General features: G+C 36.4%; 1 protein-coding gene across 2 annotated transcripts in view; it reads right to left on the reverse strand.

The window, feature by feature from the left end:
* Positions 1-15,662, reverse strand: part of LOC150090897 (GTP-binding protein Rit2-like) — a 130,146-nt gene extending 114,484 nt beyond the window's left edge. For both annotated transcript variants that reach the window (XM_090380552.1, XM_090380542.1), the window contains exon 1: positions 15,544-15,662. The gene's annotated coding sequence lies outside the window, so the exon portion shown is untranslated. The remainder of the gene's footprint in view (positions 1-15,543) is intronic.
* Between the last annotated feature and the right edge of the window lie 2,254 nt (positions 15,663-17,916).

Genomic DNA, 17,916 nt, shown 5'->3' on the forward strand with positions numbered 1-17,916 from the left:
AATGAGCCATCCAGCCCTGTAGGCAGTATTTATTCATGATGCAGCCCAAATTGCCTTATACAAAAGGATATTCACCTTGTACTGCTGGCAAAATTCCTGTATATCACTGACAAACCGTGATGACTTGTTCTAGCAGCCTATCTGCACTGCTCAGAGAACTTCACAACAGACTGCACAGTTACTTTCATTCTCCACCACCTTGCATGTAGTACTACCCAACTTGTATATTATTTTTGGATTACTGCTATCTGTGCAGTACCTTACATTTATCAATATTAAACCTCAAATTTTTAATTCTTGTGGCCCACCCATCCGATTTTTTCCAGATCTTGTTGTGGTATGTCATCATTCCTATCAATGACCTCACCAACCTTTGTATCACATCTATAAACTTAGTCTAAGATTACGTAACTAGATATGCCTTCATCAATATAATTAATAAATACTGAGAACTGTACAGGGTCCAGCACTGAACCTTGACTGACTTCAATAATAACAGCAGTCCAAGTGAGCAGCACCAATGTATAACCATTCTCTGTCTTCTACCACTCAACCATCACTTTATCCATAGCAGTAACCACCCCTAATGCTACACTACTCCAATTTTTATAGCAGTCATTTATGTGGAATGGTATCAAAAGCTTTTCTGAAATCTTAGTATATGATGTCCAAATTATATTTGGCATCCAGTTCCCTTTGTTACTAGGTCACAGTAGCTAATCTCCCCTTGCAGAACCATGCTGTGATTTCTGTACGATGATTGCATTCCTATTAAGATGATCCTGTAATACTTCTTTAAGCAATGACACCATTTTCTCCAGGATGGAAGTCAAGCCTACATGTCTGCAATTACATTATTATTAGCCATATGGTGCAAGGAAGCCTGAGGCTTATGCTACACCAGCAAAAAAAAAAAAAAAAAAATTTCCCCAAGTTACCCTGTGAGTGAGTGAGAGTGAGAGAGAGAGAGAGAGAGAGAATCCGAAGTAGAAAGGAATCACAGCTCAGGACCATGGGTTTGCCAAGTCCATATTCACCAGATGTGAGCCCTTCACACTTTGAATTCCCCCTTTCTTTGTGAATAGTATTACTATTAGTGGCAAATGATGCTAGAAAGCAAGCTTATACAGCATCAGCAAAAAAAAAAAAAAAAATCCCAATCACCTATCCATCCGCTCCAACAGTTTTTCTAGTTCTTCCTTGAATTTATTCAAGCCATCCACTTCCACAACAATGGTTGGAAGCTTCTTCCGGCAATCAACCACCTGTTGGCTGAAGTCAAACTTCCATGCTTCTATTCTGCAACCATCCTTCCTCAATTTGAATTCATGCCTCCCACTTGCATAGTCTGAGTAAGAGAAAGAATCCCATCAGCACTGAGTTGCTCAGAACCTCTGTAGCCAGGTGGGCAAGAGCAGCAGCGTGTAGCACACGCTTCTTGATTAGACCGGGGTTCGAGCCCGTGACCACCAAATATGGAAGATGCGGAAAGGTCAGGGAATGACCACCGCATATCCCCGGAGCAATATGGCCTTAGTTGCTAATGCTCCTAAAAACCAAATAACAAACTGAGTTGCTCAAGCCACTCAAAGCCTTACAAACACCTCAATCAGACAACCCTGCAGGTGCCTGGGCTTCAGACACTACAATTTGCAAAACTAAACCCTTTCTTGATAAGAGCATCCCTCTGTAACCTTCACCAATCTTGTTGCCCTTCTCTGTACCTGTTTCAGCATCTCCACAGCCTTCCTAAAATGAGACCCCTAGATCTGTATGCAGTACTCAAGATGTAGTCTGATCACTGCCTTATACAATAAGCAAAGAATTCTTTGCTTTTTTTTCTTTGAACTTAGCCAAAGGCTACTTATAATCTGCCTTAACTTGGCTAACCCCTTCTGTGACTTGACTACAAACTAGTTTGTACTTCCTGTACATTTCTGTATCCTATGATAATTTATAATCATCCCATTTTATCTTCTTTGCCACTAGTCTCATCGGTTCATCTGATACCCATTCAGGTCCAAACCTTGAACAATATCTCTTAAATGGTATCAAAGCTTAGTAGCTTATCATTTAGAATTTGCAGTTGATCTCTCTGAAAAGAACTGAAAAATTGTCTAAGACCATTGCAATCATCTTACTCATGACCTTACCATAAACAGACAGGTGTTTCTTTCTAAAAAGGAATAATCACTGCAGCCAGATTGGACTGTAGGGTGGGTGGTTTACCACCTGGAATATGCAGTCTCTCACAGCAGCAATTGCTTTACTGCACTTATGTACAGTAGAACTGACATGAAGAAGCTAGGACACATCATGTCACCTTCCTCTTTTCTGTATTTTATGCCCCCCCCCCCATAAATTTTTAAGTAGCATAGGCAACACTGGTGAATGTTTACTTATGCAGCATGTAGTCTATGAAAAGAATCTCTTCCATTTCTCGAAAAATGACGTTCACAACCTTTCTGGCAAAGGATTAAATTCTGAATTTGGGGGGGGGGGAGGAGAGGAGTGGTGAACAATGGTGTTTCCATTACGTGAACTCTTGTTTTGCTTCAAGATCAGTATTAAATCCATATTTTTTATCAATTATAATTCTTTAAAGAAACCATCATGGATCTGCATCATACATGTGCAAGATTTCTACACAAATTGAGCCCTGCACTGTTTCTGAAAAGGTGTGAGCATTCGTGGAGGATGGTTGGAAAAAGCAGATTATCTGGCAATTATAGACACTTTAGTGATCTATCTTGCATATCCAGGTCTTCAAATTTTTTATTATGTAACTGGAGATGTCACTTCTGTTGGCATTCTGAATGGGAGGGGGTCATCTCCTATGACCTCTTAACCCCATTTATAAACTGCTTAGACCAAAAATTTCATCTGCTAAACAGGAGTAGCGGCATTTCATACATTCATTAATAACTTTTAGTCCATTTCCTTGTTTTGTCAAAAATTTATGACTTTATGCCCCAATTTCATGACAACCATATTTTTCTTTGGGTTGGCTACTCTCCTCTCCTCTCCTCTGTTCTTCTTAACTTCACTGTATTGAGCTTGGCCTGCACAAATAAGATATAAACAAATAAGCTATTTATCTCCTAAATTGGGTGAATCAAAATGAAACTACTGTACTGTCATTTAAAGAATATTGGTGGGGAAAGGCAAGAGGACAGATATATTTTATTCCCAAAATTAAAATTTAAAAAAGTGGTGTCTGCTGTATACCAAAAGGGCATTTGAGGCTTAAGAATTCTTCCATGACCTGAGAAAATTCGAAACCAGACCACTCTAAATGAATGGCAAGTGGTGAACCCACTATAGTGTCATGGAGGACATGATTTTTAACAGCAATACAAAAATGGCTGCATCAAGATCAGGCCTCTCCTGATTTTGATGTAGGACTTCTCCTGATCTTCAATAAAATCCTGACTAATAGCAATGATTGGAAATTTTGCTATTGACTGACGGACAACTCCTGCCCATTATAAGCAATATAAGTGCCAAACCTGAATGTTACAAAAAGCAGAGAGTATGCTGTGTATATCAATCTAATTCCAGAGGGTATTATAGCATATAACCTTGTGTGTGTGTGTGTGTCATATTTACTCACTCATATATACGGCATATACATTAAAATTAATAAAACTATAAGTACTGCCTAAGAATAAATTTCTAATAAATTTATTTTTTAATTTTCAGCAAATATAATTGCCTGGCTTACCAGTGTTGGCCTCTTTTTTTTTTTTTTTCCCTCGTTATTTTTAACCATCATGATCAATGTTATACTGTTTAAGGGCAAGGGTTCTACTTCCCCTCCCCAAAATCTTGAATTTTAGGAAGAAAAAAAAAAAGAATTTTTTCCTCCTAAAAACATAGGAGAAAAAACCTAGTAAAAGCAGTGGTAGATTATACAAAATAGACAAACCAATAACAGAATATATACAACCTTATAGGGCTTTATGGACTTAGCATCCTTGGCTTAAAGCAGTGCCAAAACTACCGTAGCTCAAGGTCTGCAGCCACAGGAGAAGGGGGGGGAGACCTTTCTGCCAAAAGGGGTCAGAGGGAGCCTGGACAGTTAGTTTGGATTGGTTTTTAAAGAGTACAGGAAGTCTATTCATGAATCTCATGAGGGGATCCAGAATTAGTATTAGTTTCACTACTAGCACAAAATGTAAAATTAATAAAATCAACAACTCAGTTTAAAATCAATTACTCTGCTGTCAATTATGTTGAAATACATTAATTACATTATATTGTTAGGATAGCAGAGACGTGGTGTCACACAGATATAAGGAATGCGGAACTGGAATTTGGGGAGTACAACGTGTACAGAAAGGATAGACGGGATAGAAAGGGAGGAGGTGTTATGCTGTTAATTAAGAAAACCATAAAATCAAAAGAAGTGCATCAAGTTTATATAGATGAACAGTGCACTGTTGAGTCAGTTTGGTGTGACATAAGCACTGTGAAAGCAAAAATAAGAGTAGGAGTGTGTTATAGGCCTAATGACACAAATGAGTACAATGAACAATTGTACAGAGAAATAGAGTGGGCTAGTACATCGGAATGTCTTATGATGGGAGATTTTAACTTCCCAGATATTGACTGGAACTTGTGGGTTGGTCACTCACACACTAGTCAGACTTTTGTGGATTTATTGGATGATTGTTTTCTGCAGCAGCATATTCAAGAGGCAACCAGAGAAAGTAATACTCTTGATCTGGTTATCAGCAGTGATCATTCGTGTATTAAGAATTTGCAGATAAAGTAACCACTAGGTGGCAGTGATCACAGTGTACTGATGTGGGATTTACTTAAAGATTTAATTACCATCGGAGGTAAAGGAAAGGGTTTTTGCTTCCGTAAGGGTGAGTACAGTGGTCTCCGACGGTTTTTAAATTCTGTACAGTGGGATCAACTGACGACATTACCAACAGTAAATTCTAAGTGGGAAGCATTCAAGGAATTAATCGTGGATGCTACTAAAAGTTTCATACCTATTAAGAAATATTGTTCAAGGTTTAGGCCAAAATGGTTATCTAATGAACTAATGAGACTCGTGACAGAGAAGAAAAATGCATGGGATGCATATAAATTATCAAGCAACTCAGAAGCCTATGGCAGATATAAGCTAGTCTTGTAATCAGGTCACAAAAGAGGTTAGGTAGGCGAAAGCAGATTACGAGAAATCCTTGGCAAAAGATGCTAAGAAAAACAGCAAGGATTTCTTTACTTATATAAACTCTAAAAGGAAGGGGATGAATCTGATTGGTCCACTTGATATCGATGGTTCGACTGTTGATGATCCTGCTCAGATAGCAAACAAACTGAATGAGCATTTGGCATCTACATTCACACATGAGGAGTTATTAAGGTTTCAAAATGGCAGAAGGTTATCAAATTGTAGCAGGGTGCTTAATGATTTTGTAATAACTGAGAGCAAAGTGGAGGATAAATTGTTGAAGTTAAACATTAGAAAAGCACCTGCGGTGGATGGGATCTATCCAGTTATATTAAAGGAGACGGCAAAGCAACTAAGCAAACCCTTAGCCATAATTATGAGAGCATCATTGGACTCAGGGGAGATTCCCACGGACTGGAGATGTGCAAATGTATCCCCAATTCACAAAGGGGGATCGAAGGGTGACACAAGTAATTAGACCAGTTAGTTTAACTTCTGTTCCAGGTAAAATAATGGAGTCACTGGTTAAGGATGCATTGCAGGATCATCTAAACAAGACTGCAGCAATAATTCTGACACAGCATGGGTTTGTTAAGGGAAAGTCTTGTCTGACAAATTTGATAGGATATTATGATGTGGTTACAAAGGAACTGGATGCAAAAAATAATTTTGATATCATATATTTGGATTTCAGGAAAGCTTTTGACACTGTTGCGCACGGAAGACTATTGTACAAATTGGAGCAGAATGGTATTAAGGATAAGTTGCTACAATGGATAAAAGGATGGTTAAGTGGGAGAAGACAGAGGGTGGTAATCAATGGGTGCTGCTCTTTGTGGACTAATGTTATTAGTGGAGTTCCACAGGGTTCGGTGTTGGGTCCACTGTTGTTTTGTATATTTATCAATGATATTGATGAAGGTATATCAGGCTTAATGTCGAAGTTTGCAGATGATACAAAGGTTGGCAGGGTTGTTAATGACAGTAATGGCAGTGTGCTACTGCAACAGGATCTAGATAATTTGGGCAGATGGGCTAAGAAGTGGCAACTGAAGTTTAACCTTGACAAATGCAAAGTACTGCATATGGGTAGAAGTAACCCCAGAGAAACGTACCAACTGTGTGGTACTACACTTAAGGTGGTAGAAAATGAAAAAGACCTGGGAGTAATTGTGCATTCAGATATGAAGTTTTCTGAGGAATGCAGACAGGCTGCCAGGGCAGGTCATGGGGTTTTATCAATGATATATAGGAATTTTGCTAGCAGGGAGAAGGAGGTGATTGTCCCTCTGTATAAGGCAATGGTCAGGCCACACCTTGAGTACTGCACTGCAGGTCTGGAGGCCTCATTTTAGGAAGGATGTAGATTTACTTGAGCGTGTACAGAGAAGGGCAACAAGATTGGTGAGGGGAATGAAGGGATCCTCTTACCAAGAGAGGCTTAAGTTCTGCAAATTGCAGTGGCTGGAGACTAGGCACCTGCGCGGTGATCTGATTGAGGTGTATAAGGCCTGGAATGGGTTGAGCACGCTGAATTCTGATGGGATCCTTCCACTTGTTCAGATTACGAACCTAAGGGGACAAATTCAAATTAAGAAAGGACAGATGTAGAATAGATGTGCGGAAGTTTGCCTTTAGCCAGCGGGTGGTTAATTGCTGGAACAAACTTCCATCTGTCATTGTGGAAGTTGATAGGTTGAATAAATTTAAGGAGGAACTGGACAGGCATTTGGAGGGAATGGTGTGATTTTTTTTTTTTTTTTTTTTGGCTGATGCTGCATAAGCTCATACACTTGCTTTCTTGCATCACATGCCACTACTACTACTACTACAACAATTTAAAGAAAAATCAAAGTAAAGTAGTTGATATTGAAACAACAATGAAAAATCTAGCTAAAATATACAAAAACTTTTCAGTTCACAAAAATTAGGGTAATTTTCAATGCATTTCAACAAAGTCAACTACCAACCCACCTAACTTGAAACTGGTTTGAATAAAACAAAATCTTGAACTTGCTGGGTACTTTTATTTCCTTTTATGTGCATCAACTTAAATATCATAATTTATGCATGAATGAACTTACACTTTTATATTCAAAATTACATGGAGTTCTTCAACAAAATTTTGAAATTTTTAGTATAATTGCAAATGTACTTCCCAAGGTCCTACTGAAACTCTTTATTTACAATAACTTGTGAAATGTGAATGTAGTATGGATCAAGTTTGTTCACAAAATTCAAATCTTGACAAGTGTAGAACAAAAGAGTTTTTCTAAGTTCTGCTTTCTTTATTGATAAATTTGGATTCTTTTTTCATAAATCCATCATACCAATCCTGTCCAGGATGCCCAGCTTTAAATGGGGTCAATGTTATTATCTTGAACCAAGTCTTTATCAAATTTAAAAATTCTTCCTTATCACATGAGTAGCCCATCTCTGACCTTGCAACTAAGCATTTAGCCAACTTGGCCTCAACATTGCTAGGAAAGGAAATTGGTTGACCGGCTCCAAGTGTGTCCCTTTTCACAACCTGTCAACTAATTCTCCCAGAAATTACAGAAGTAGAGACATCATATTTTTCTGATGTTTGTTTGTATGTGTCTTATTTTTATTTCATCAATAGTACTTTGCACATCTTCTACACCAGTGGTTCCCAAATGGTGCAGTGCGAAAGGATGGCAGGTGGGGCAGGAAGATTAAAAGACAATCAAGGATTTAAAGACATTTTCAAAAAATTCATATGCCAAAAATAAATATGAAGATCATTTTCTTATTTATTTTGTTACATGCAATATAATATGGTAAATATATGTATATTTACCCTTATGTATATTTATAAATACCCATAGAATTTTCCAGACTTTATTCTGTAATATAATTAATTTTATATCAAATAGATTTTAATAATAACAAAAAATAGTTAAAAATAATGTAAATTATAAATATACTATTTAAAATGTGTTTAACCTTTTTAAAAATAGAATTTGCCAATTTTTTCTAGAAATTTCTACACATTTCATGAATATATTAAAATTATATATATAAGGAGAGTGGCAAGAGCTTTCAGTCAGTTTTATTATAATTAATGTACTGTCAAGTATTATAATTAGTGCAGTGTAAAAGTAATTAAATTAAGGTGAGAACTGATTTATTTATTAGATAGCTGAAAGGTGTCATCTTCCTCTGTGTTAAGTGCAGTGTTAAATATTATAGTGTGCACAATGAATAGTATAACAATTGCTTCATTATGTAATTAAGCAATTGTTATACTATGTAATTGCTTAATTTATAGTAATTTTTTATTAGCAGATCATGGATACATATTTTTCCAAAGTGAGAGCAAGTGTGGATGAGGACAATCTGAGTCCACATTGTGATCCAGAATTGTCGTCATCAAAACTATACCAGCAGGTTGAACAGAGTGCTGAAGAAGACTCGTAGAATTTGACACTAGTATCAGGTCAGGGCAAACCTCCAAAAAAGAAAGTTTCTCGACAATATATGGATCAAGTAGCTATTTGAGTCTCGCTTTCACATGGACTGGAGATAAAAACATACTTCAGCATATGTGTTTGAACTGTGATGAAGCTTTCCAATGCCAGTATGGTCACAAGCAAGATGAAGAGACATCTGTTGTCAAAACATAAAAATCAGGCAAACAAGGATGTTCAATATTTTGAAAAAATTTTGGACCAGCAAAAATTCCAACGATCGTCCAAGGATCATGAAAAATGACTGTCAGATTGTTTCTTACCAAGTGGCTGAATTGATTGCTCAACAGATAAAACCATATACAATAGCTGAAAAATTGATTCTGTCTGCCAGCTGCTTGGTTGGGAAAACTTTGTTTGGTGGTGATGATGCTGAGCGAGAAGTTATGAAAATTCAATTAGCAAAATAATAGTTGATACGTCAGCTAATATTCAGAAGCATGTTTCCGAAAGTATGAAGAATTCTAAATTTGCCATTCAAGTTGATGAATTGAGCGACATTAGCAGAAAAGCACAGTTGCTTGCCTAAATCAGATTCATTCACATGATAAAATAATCACATAGTTTTTATCTTGCAAGGAACTTGAAAAACATACCGGAAAACAAGATATTTTCCAAATATTGTCCGAGTATTTGGAAAAAGTTGAGATTTCTTGGGATTCTTGTATTGTATTGGAATTTGTACGGATGGAATCCCATATATAATAGGGAATGTGAGAGGCTTGGTGTCACTTGTCAAAAAGAAAAATCCAGATGTAATATCAACTCTGTTTTTTTACACAGAAAGGCATTAGTCAGCAAGATCCTTGTAGCTGATTTGAAGTTGGTTCTAGATCAGACTGTGCACTTCATCACAGCAAAACCACTAAAGGCATGGTTATTTGCTCAACTATGCAAATAAATGGAATCAGAACACTAATGGCTAATTCAGCAAACAGAGGTTTGCTGGCTGTCTCATGGAAAAGTTTTAAATTGGGTTTTGGAATTGAAGAACGAGTTAAGAGCATTTTTGGAACAAAAATGGAACCCACTGTACCACCAACTGGATGAGAATGACTGGTGTGCAAAGCTGGCATATTTGGCTGATATCTTTTCCTGGTTGAATGTGCTCAATGCCAGTATGCAAGACCATGATGACAATATTCTCACAACTACAGACAAACTGACTACATTAAAAAAAAAGCTTCAGCTCTGGTTTCGAAAGGCAATGCAACATAACCTCAAAATTTGACACCAGTAAAAAGTTTTAAAACAAGCAATGAATTGTACGGCCTCATACAGGAACATCTTGCAACATTAGTAGAAAAGATTGATCAGTACTTCCCATCATTGTCTACAGAAAAATCTGACTGGGTTAGAGATCCTTTTGAGCATTCCAACTGTTCAGATCTGACATTAGATGAGGAGGAAATGGCCTGCATTTTGAGTGATCGCATCTTAAAATTGAAATAAGAGAGTATGCCACTAGACTCTTTTAGGATATACAACAAGAAACAGTATCCATGCGGCTCTTCAAGAGTATTATCCATTCTTCTACAGTTCTCCACATGTTGTCAGAGCCAGAACAAGGGTTTCATGCACCCTAGGCAAATACAACTGTGCCCCATTTGTATTCTGTTTGATAAAATCTATCTAAATATTTGATAAAATATTTAGATAATGTTATTTCTTTATTTAAAAATAATTATTATCTTATTTAATTGAAATAATTATTACATTTTGTTTGAATGAACCCTAAAAGACTGCCTAGGTTTGCCTAATGGATAGGCTGGCTCTGATTGTTGTGAACATGGGATTTTCAGCTCTGACAAATATCAAAAACCAGAAAAGAGAAAGGCTTATTTGTGTAGATGAGGATTCGTTTGTCTCTAATTAGACCTAATATAAATGAGATTACCCAACAAAAACAAGCTCACACCTCTCATTGAATTTGTATATTTTGTGAATGAATCATGTTTTTATGTAGCTGAATTGTTTTATACTTTCTGGATGTCTCATGATCATATAAAGTAGTTGAGCTCTATGTTATGAATAAAGCACTGCTAGGAGTGGTTTTTTTTTTTAAGGTATTTCTTATTGATAAAAAATTCGGTGGGCACAAGCAAGCTTTCATTCTGAAAGTGTGGCCCAGAGAAAAAAGTTTGGGAACCACTGTTCTACACTGTATTTAGGCACTTCTTTAGGGATCCTCTTATCAAGAGAGGCTTAAGTTCTGCAAATTGCAGTGGCTGGAGACTAGGCACCTGCATGGTGATCTGATTGAGGTGTATAAGGCTTTGAATGGGTTGAGCACGCTGAATTCTGATGGGATCCTTCCACTTGTTCAGATTACGAACCTAAGGGGGCATAAATTCAAATTAAGAAAAGACAGATGTAGAATAGATGTGCAGAAATTTTTCTTTAGCCAGCGGGTGGTTAATTGCTGGAACAAACTTCCATCTGTCGTTGTGGAAGTTGATAGGTTAAATAAATTTAAGGAGGAACTGGACAGGCATTTGGAAGGAATGGTGCAATTTTTTTTTTTTTTTCCTTTTATGGCTGATGCTGCATAAGCTCATACACTTGCTTTCTTGCATCACATGCCACTACTACTACTACTACTTTCTTTTTTACATAAGCTCAATGGCAGGGTTTTGAAAAATCTAAACACTTTTACAGATTATTTAATCACTATTATTCACTTCATTATATGAGGGGGGTATCAAAAAGTTCATACCCTTACCTAGAAATAATAGCCCTAGAAAGGTGAAACTTCACAGGAAGTTTAATCCTTTTCTATGTACTCTCCATGTATAATACATTTCTACCATCTATGGATCAGTTGAAAAAGGCTGTTTAGCATGGGTAATGCTTAAACAGCCTTTTTCATACTCTGACATTTCGTCAAGAAATATATTTATATTATGGATCAGTTGTTTAATGCCTTGATCATAGAAGTCCAAACTTTTTGCCTGAAACCACGATTCCACTTCATCGATTACTTCTTGAGACGAATCAAAATGGCATCCCCGCAATGGTTTCTTCATTTCTCGAAACAAGAAGTCTGATGGTGCTAGGTCAGGAGAATAGGGTGGGTGCAGCAGTAGTTCGAAACTGCACTGGGCAACAAAGTTGGTCGTGGCAATGGCCTTGTAAGTGGGTGCATTGCCTGACAGAAGACGGACAAACAACTTTTGTTAACATTCTACATTCTACGCCTTTTCACCTTCAAAGCATCACGTAACTTTTTCAAAAGATTTCTGTAGTATTCTCTGGTAAGTGTGGAACCACGAGGTAGGTAATCTGCCAGGATAACCCCTTTTCTGTTCCAAAATACTAACTTTTTCGGGAGGTGGAGAGAGGTGTGCTTCCACTGCTTTGACATGTCCTTAGTCTCTGAATCATACTGGTACACCCAGCATTCGTCAACAACCAATCAAAAAAGTTTTTAACATCCACATTACACAAATCCGACAGTTGCAAGAACACTGCATTTGACATTGCTTCTGCAAAAGCGTCAGCAACCTTGGACCAACCTTGGACCAACATGCTGTGGGCAGTTCATTTAATTGCATTTGCAATTAAATGAATTGTCACATATCTATCACTCAGCACCAGCTGCTCAACCTTTGCAACCATCTAACTGTCTGTGAATGTTGAGGCCGTCCTTCTCTTGGCTCGTCAAAGACACTTGTGTGATCACACTGGAACTCCCATTACCACATTTTTACAATGTCATAGAATGGACAATTCTGCCCATACACAGCCTTTATTTCTTCATCAATTTGCCGAGCTTTCTTGTCCTGCAAATGCAGGAACTTGATCACGACTCAATACTCCACTTTGTTAACTATAGCGTCCTTCTTCAGATTCCAGGCTCCACCTCTGGTGTACCTATGGGAATGAAATTTCACATGCTAGTTATCAAATATGTAGACAACTTATATTAAAAATGGCATCTTCATACTGATGTTTTATCTAGGTCAGGGTACGAACTTCTTGAACCCCCTTGTAAAATTTCATCTGAAATGTACAGTAATAATATGGTTAATAACTAAAATATTATGTTAGAAAAACAATATCTTGAGAAATAATATAAAAAGGGAAAAACATGTAAATATGCTTAAAACATGAAAAATTAAAGTAGTCACACATGTTTAGGGATAATTATGAATATCATTCACAATTTACTACTTTGAGGGATCAAAATAACTGAAGTACAATTTTAAAATAGTTGAAAAAGTATTAAAAAATTGAGTGAATAAATTCAAATTTTGTTTAAACATTGTATTTGAATTGATATCATGTGTATTCTTCAAAATTTCATTTTACCTTCATCATCTAAGAAACAAAAGTGCATTCATAATTACCCTAGCTAAACCTATAGGGGCAAGTTACCTCATTACATGGCAAGGACAGTTATCATTCATAATATGAAACAAATTGATGTTATTAACCTTCACTCATTCACAATCTCAACTGTAATAATGACATGTGAGTTGGGTCCATTTAACCCCCTTCTTTGTTTTAATTATGAAAAATTAATTTTTAGCTTTTTTACTGAGCTGAAAATGGTGATCTGTTAATTATCTTTATATTTAATACGGAAGCCATTTTATTTACTCCATCAGTGTGAATGATAGGTTTAATGGTCAAACTGGAAGTGGTCTCAAATTGAAGCTATTTCTATTCACAAAGTTGTAAAATTTAAAAATTCTGAATAGTTTTATTTTACGGAACAGGCCAGTTTTGTAGTACAAACAAGAACGGTTCAACATTCACTTCATAGATGGAGCCACAGGAAGATGTTAACTGTTAAACAGTTATTATTATTATTAGCCATATCGTGCAAGGAAGCCAGAGGCTTATGCTACACCATCCAAGAAAAAAAAAATATTTCTGAATTACCCTGAGAGAGAGAGAGAAAACAAGAGTCAGAAGTAGAAAGGAATCACCAAGAAAGAGAAGAATGATGATTTCACCAAGAAAGAGAAGAAAGAAAGAGAAGAATGATGAATGATAAGAATATTTCTATTTTACAGAAATAAGAAATGAGAAGGGATTCGATGCGTACTGGCTTACCTGCTCACGACCAACCACAAGCTACATTTCTTTAGGACAGTAAGCGAAAAAAACTTTTCTACCAATTGCGAAATTTTCACGAAGGCTACTGCTAGTGATTTGTTAAACCCAATCAAAAATATCAAATGAAAATAAATGAGAGAAACCAATAGTAATAATAAAGAAGTTCTGAATGTGTTTTTTTTTTTTTTTTAGAAATTTCAAGATCACTGACCCCCAGATTGAAGCTTAGTTGTTTGCACGGCATCTGGCAGATGCAATATGAACATTTTTATTTTTGTCAGCTGTTCACATTTTAACTGGCAAAAATTGAAGCATTACGGCGACATCAGATACCTGTCACTGGCATCTCACAGAAACCATGTGAAAATGGGAACAGCATAGGAGAAAGGTCGATACGTTTGCTCACTAGGCATATATTAAATGCCAAACAAAATGTCTCATTCCCTTTCTCAATTACCAGCAAAAAATAATTATTACACTAGTAATATGCTTGGCACACAAAATGAGAAACAGAACAATGGACTTACACACTGCAGAAGTTCATTGTTCTGCTGTTAAACACTTATTATTTACCACTGCTCTAGAATAAGATAAAATACTCTCGTTTGCTTAGTTATTAAATGTAGAAATAAAAGATTTAGCTCAGAAGTAATAAGAGGGAGTAATTTTAAATTTGTATGGGTTACACATAAACTAACTTTTAAAAAATTCTAAAGGTTCTGGTATATGAACATTTAGCTGTGTGCTTGCAAAAAAAAAATAAATAAATAACGAAACAAGGGAGAGCTTCAAACTGTTTCATAGAAGAAAATGTTCTGAAAATTTCCCTTTAGTTTAAGCTTGTTTGTTTGTTATTTGGTTTTTAGGAGCATTAGCAACTAAGGCCATATTGCTCCGCGGTTATGTGGTGGTCATTCCCTGACCTTTCTGCATCTTCCGTATTTGGTGGTCACGGGCTCGAACTCTGGTCTAATCAACAAACATGTGCTACGCACTGCCACTCCTGCCCACCTGGCAACGGAGGCGCTTTTAGTTTAAGCAGCTGATGTACAACTGTCATTGTTATTCCTATAAAAAGATAATATGCAACAGCCCCCAGGGGCTCACATCTGGTGCTCAGGACCTTGGGTGGGTTAGCATACCCAAGGTCCTGAGCTGGATATCATCATTCTTCTCTTTCTTGGTGATTCCCATCTGACTCTCTATCGGGGTAACTCAATTTTTTTTTTTTTTTTTTGGCTGGTGCAGCATAAGCCTCAGGCTTCCTTGCATCATGTGGCTAATAATAATAACAGAATCATATGCATATTTTTGTGATATCAATACCACAAATTCAACCGTTATAAATGTGATGTATATCGACAACAGTTTTTTTTTTTTAATTATCCCCCCCATACACTTTTCAGAATGAATCATCAAGAATGTCAAGTGCTAACGAGTGCTCTGATAAATTTGAATTCTGGTATTTCTGAGGTATTGCATATTACATACAGGTACGCCATACTACCACAGTTGCACGATTTCTTCGGTCAAAATATAGTGGGCAATACATATTCATATGATTTACATTCATGATCGGTGTTATTGTGTCGCTCAACATATCATCAATTTCTAATTATAAAAATAAGACAGTCTAAACGAATTTGATTCTGTAAAAAAAATATAATTTAACTCTTCAAGGTTTTTTTTTTGTTTTAATCTGAAATATTATATATATATATAAACATATATACACATATATATATACAGTCAATTACTACTCAATATTACAGATACGGATCCAAATTTTAGCCAACTTACAAAACCATGAATTGGGAAAATCCCTAGTAATCAATAATTACATTACTGGTGCTTGTGGCACTCAAGAGAGAACGAATTTGCTAAAACATCAGAATAATTAATGGTCAAAAAAAAAACAATAATAACCCTAAAGTTCGTATACTTTAGAATTAGTTGTTTTTTAGTGGTTTTCAGCACTAGGGGAACGTTTGACATATCCTACGTCATTAAACTCTACGTCATTCGGTTTCCGGTTACTGTGTGGAGCATAAGATATAAATAAATGGAAACTCACGCACCGTAATATAGTGAAATCTCGATTGAACGGATTATACCAAGGGTTATGGCCTGCCATCTCATGCCAATTTCGTGGTAACTAATAATGTTATTCATAAACTGCTGTACTATAAAATAACACACATTCTCAAATGAAAAAATAATAAATAAATAAGAATATGGGTATAAAATATTTAAGGGCAAAGGCCTCATGGTACGAGGCAGAATGACTTAAATTAATTACTTAAATTAATTAATTTAACTACTTCGGTAGATAGCTATGTTAAAATGATGCATTTGCACTAGTAGTAGTAGTGGCATGTGATGCAAGAAAGCAAGTGTATGAGTTTATGCAGCATCAGCCAAAAAAAAAAAAAAAAAAAAAAATCACACCATTCCCTCCAAATGCCTGACCAGTTTCTCCTTAAATTTATTTAACCTATCAACTTCCACAACGACAGATGGAAGTTTGTTCCAGCAATTAACCACCTGCTGGCTAAAGACAAATTTCCGCACATCTATTCTACATCTGTTTTTTTCTTAATTTGAATTTATGCCCCCTTAGGTTCGTAATCTGAACAAGTGGAAGGATCCCATCAGAATTCAGCGTGCTCAACCCATTCAAGGCCTCATGCTACGAGGTCGAATGACTTTAATTAATTAATTAATTAACATATATATAAGAATATGAGTTAACTACAGTTATTTTAACAAGTTCATTTGTCATAAAAAGAAAAAAATTGTTTCATACATTGCATCTTTCCTAAATGTTTATCTTATACTACATTTAATAAATGAAAGCAAGGCCAGCATTCTCATTTAATTTGAGTTAAAGTCGCTTTAAACATATAAAAGTATATGTGGTCTAACTAATTATTATCAAGCTGAATGACAACTTCTTTTTAAGGATGTGTGTAGAAATTTCAGATGTTTTGCAGAGGCAGCACACTGATTTGAACAAAGCTGGTGCAAGGGTTTCTGAAAGTATCACTGAGGATGCCCTAAGGGTTCACGAAAACTGATAGTTAGGGGAAGAAGGATAATTTATATCCGCGTTTATCTGATAATATTAGCATTAGCATTAGCAAGAGCACATGGTGCAAGAAAGCAAGCTTATATAGCATCAGCCAAAAAAAAAAAAAAAAAAAAAACACATTCCCTTCTCATTTCACCCACCCACTCGCTCCAAATCTTTGTCTAGTTCTGCCTTGAATCTGTTTAAGCTATCAACTTCTACAACGACACATGAAAGTTTGTTCCAGCAATCAACCACCCGCGGGCCAAAGCAAACTTCCACATATCTATCATACAACTCAATTTGAATTTATGCTATCTCAGGCGATTATTCTGAGCAAGAGGAAGAATTCCATCAGCATTAAGCATGCTCAAACCATTCAAGGCTTTATACACCTCAATCATATCACCTCGCAGGTGCCTAGTCTCCAGACACTGTAATTTGCAAAACTTAAGCCTTTCTTCATAAGAGCAACCCTTCGTTCCATTTACTAATCTTGTTGCCCTTCTCTGTGCTCGTTTCAACAGCTCTACATCATTCACAAAATGAAGCCTCCAGACCTGTATACATTACTAAAGGTGTGGCCTGACCATTGCCTTATACAAAGGGATAATCACCTCCTTATCCCTGCTAGAAAAATCCCTGTATATCATTGACAAGACACCATGAGCTACTCTTGCAGACCGTCTGCACTACTCAGAAAACTTCATATCAGCCTGCACAATTACCCCCCAGGTCCTTTTCACTCTCTACCTCTGTCAGTGTAGCACCATACAGTTGATACGATACTCTGTGATTACTGCTTCCTATATGCAGTACTTTACATTTGTACTGCATATGGGTCAAAGTAATGTTTGCACTCACCTCATGAGTTCCTGTTTGTTCCCACAGACACCACGTTCATAAGATGTTCTGAAGGTAGTAACGTTTCAAATATGGGGATACAGTTTGGGATACAAACCAAAATAACTCTAAAGAGCATGTCAGGATGGTAAACTATAGAAGATTACTTAGTCTCAACTGTGCCTACAGTAATGTCAGGAGTGGTGTCAATAAAATGGCTGTATTTGAACTCCTGGTTAGGACAAATAATGCTGATATAA

This window comes from Mastigoproctus giganteus, chromosome 1 (genome assembly GCF_048544385.1).
Source record: "Mastigoproctus giganteus isolate SK-2022 chromosome 1, ASM4854438v1, whole genome shotgun sequence".
Taxonomy (NCBI): domain Eukaryota; kingdom Metazoa; phylum Arthropoda; class Arachnida; order Uropygi; family Thelyphonidae; genus Mastigoproctus; species Mastigoproctus giganteus.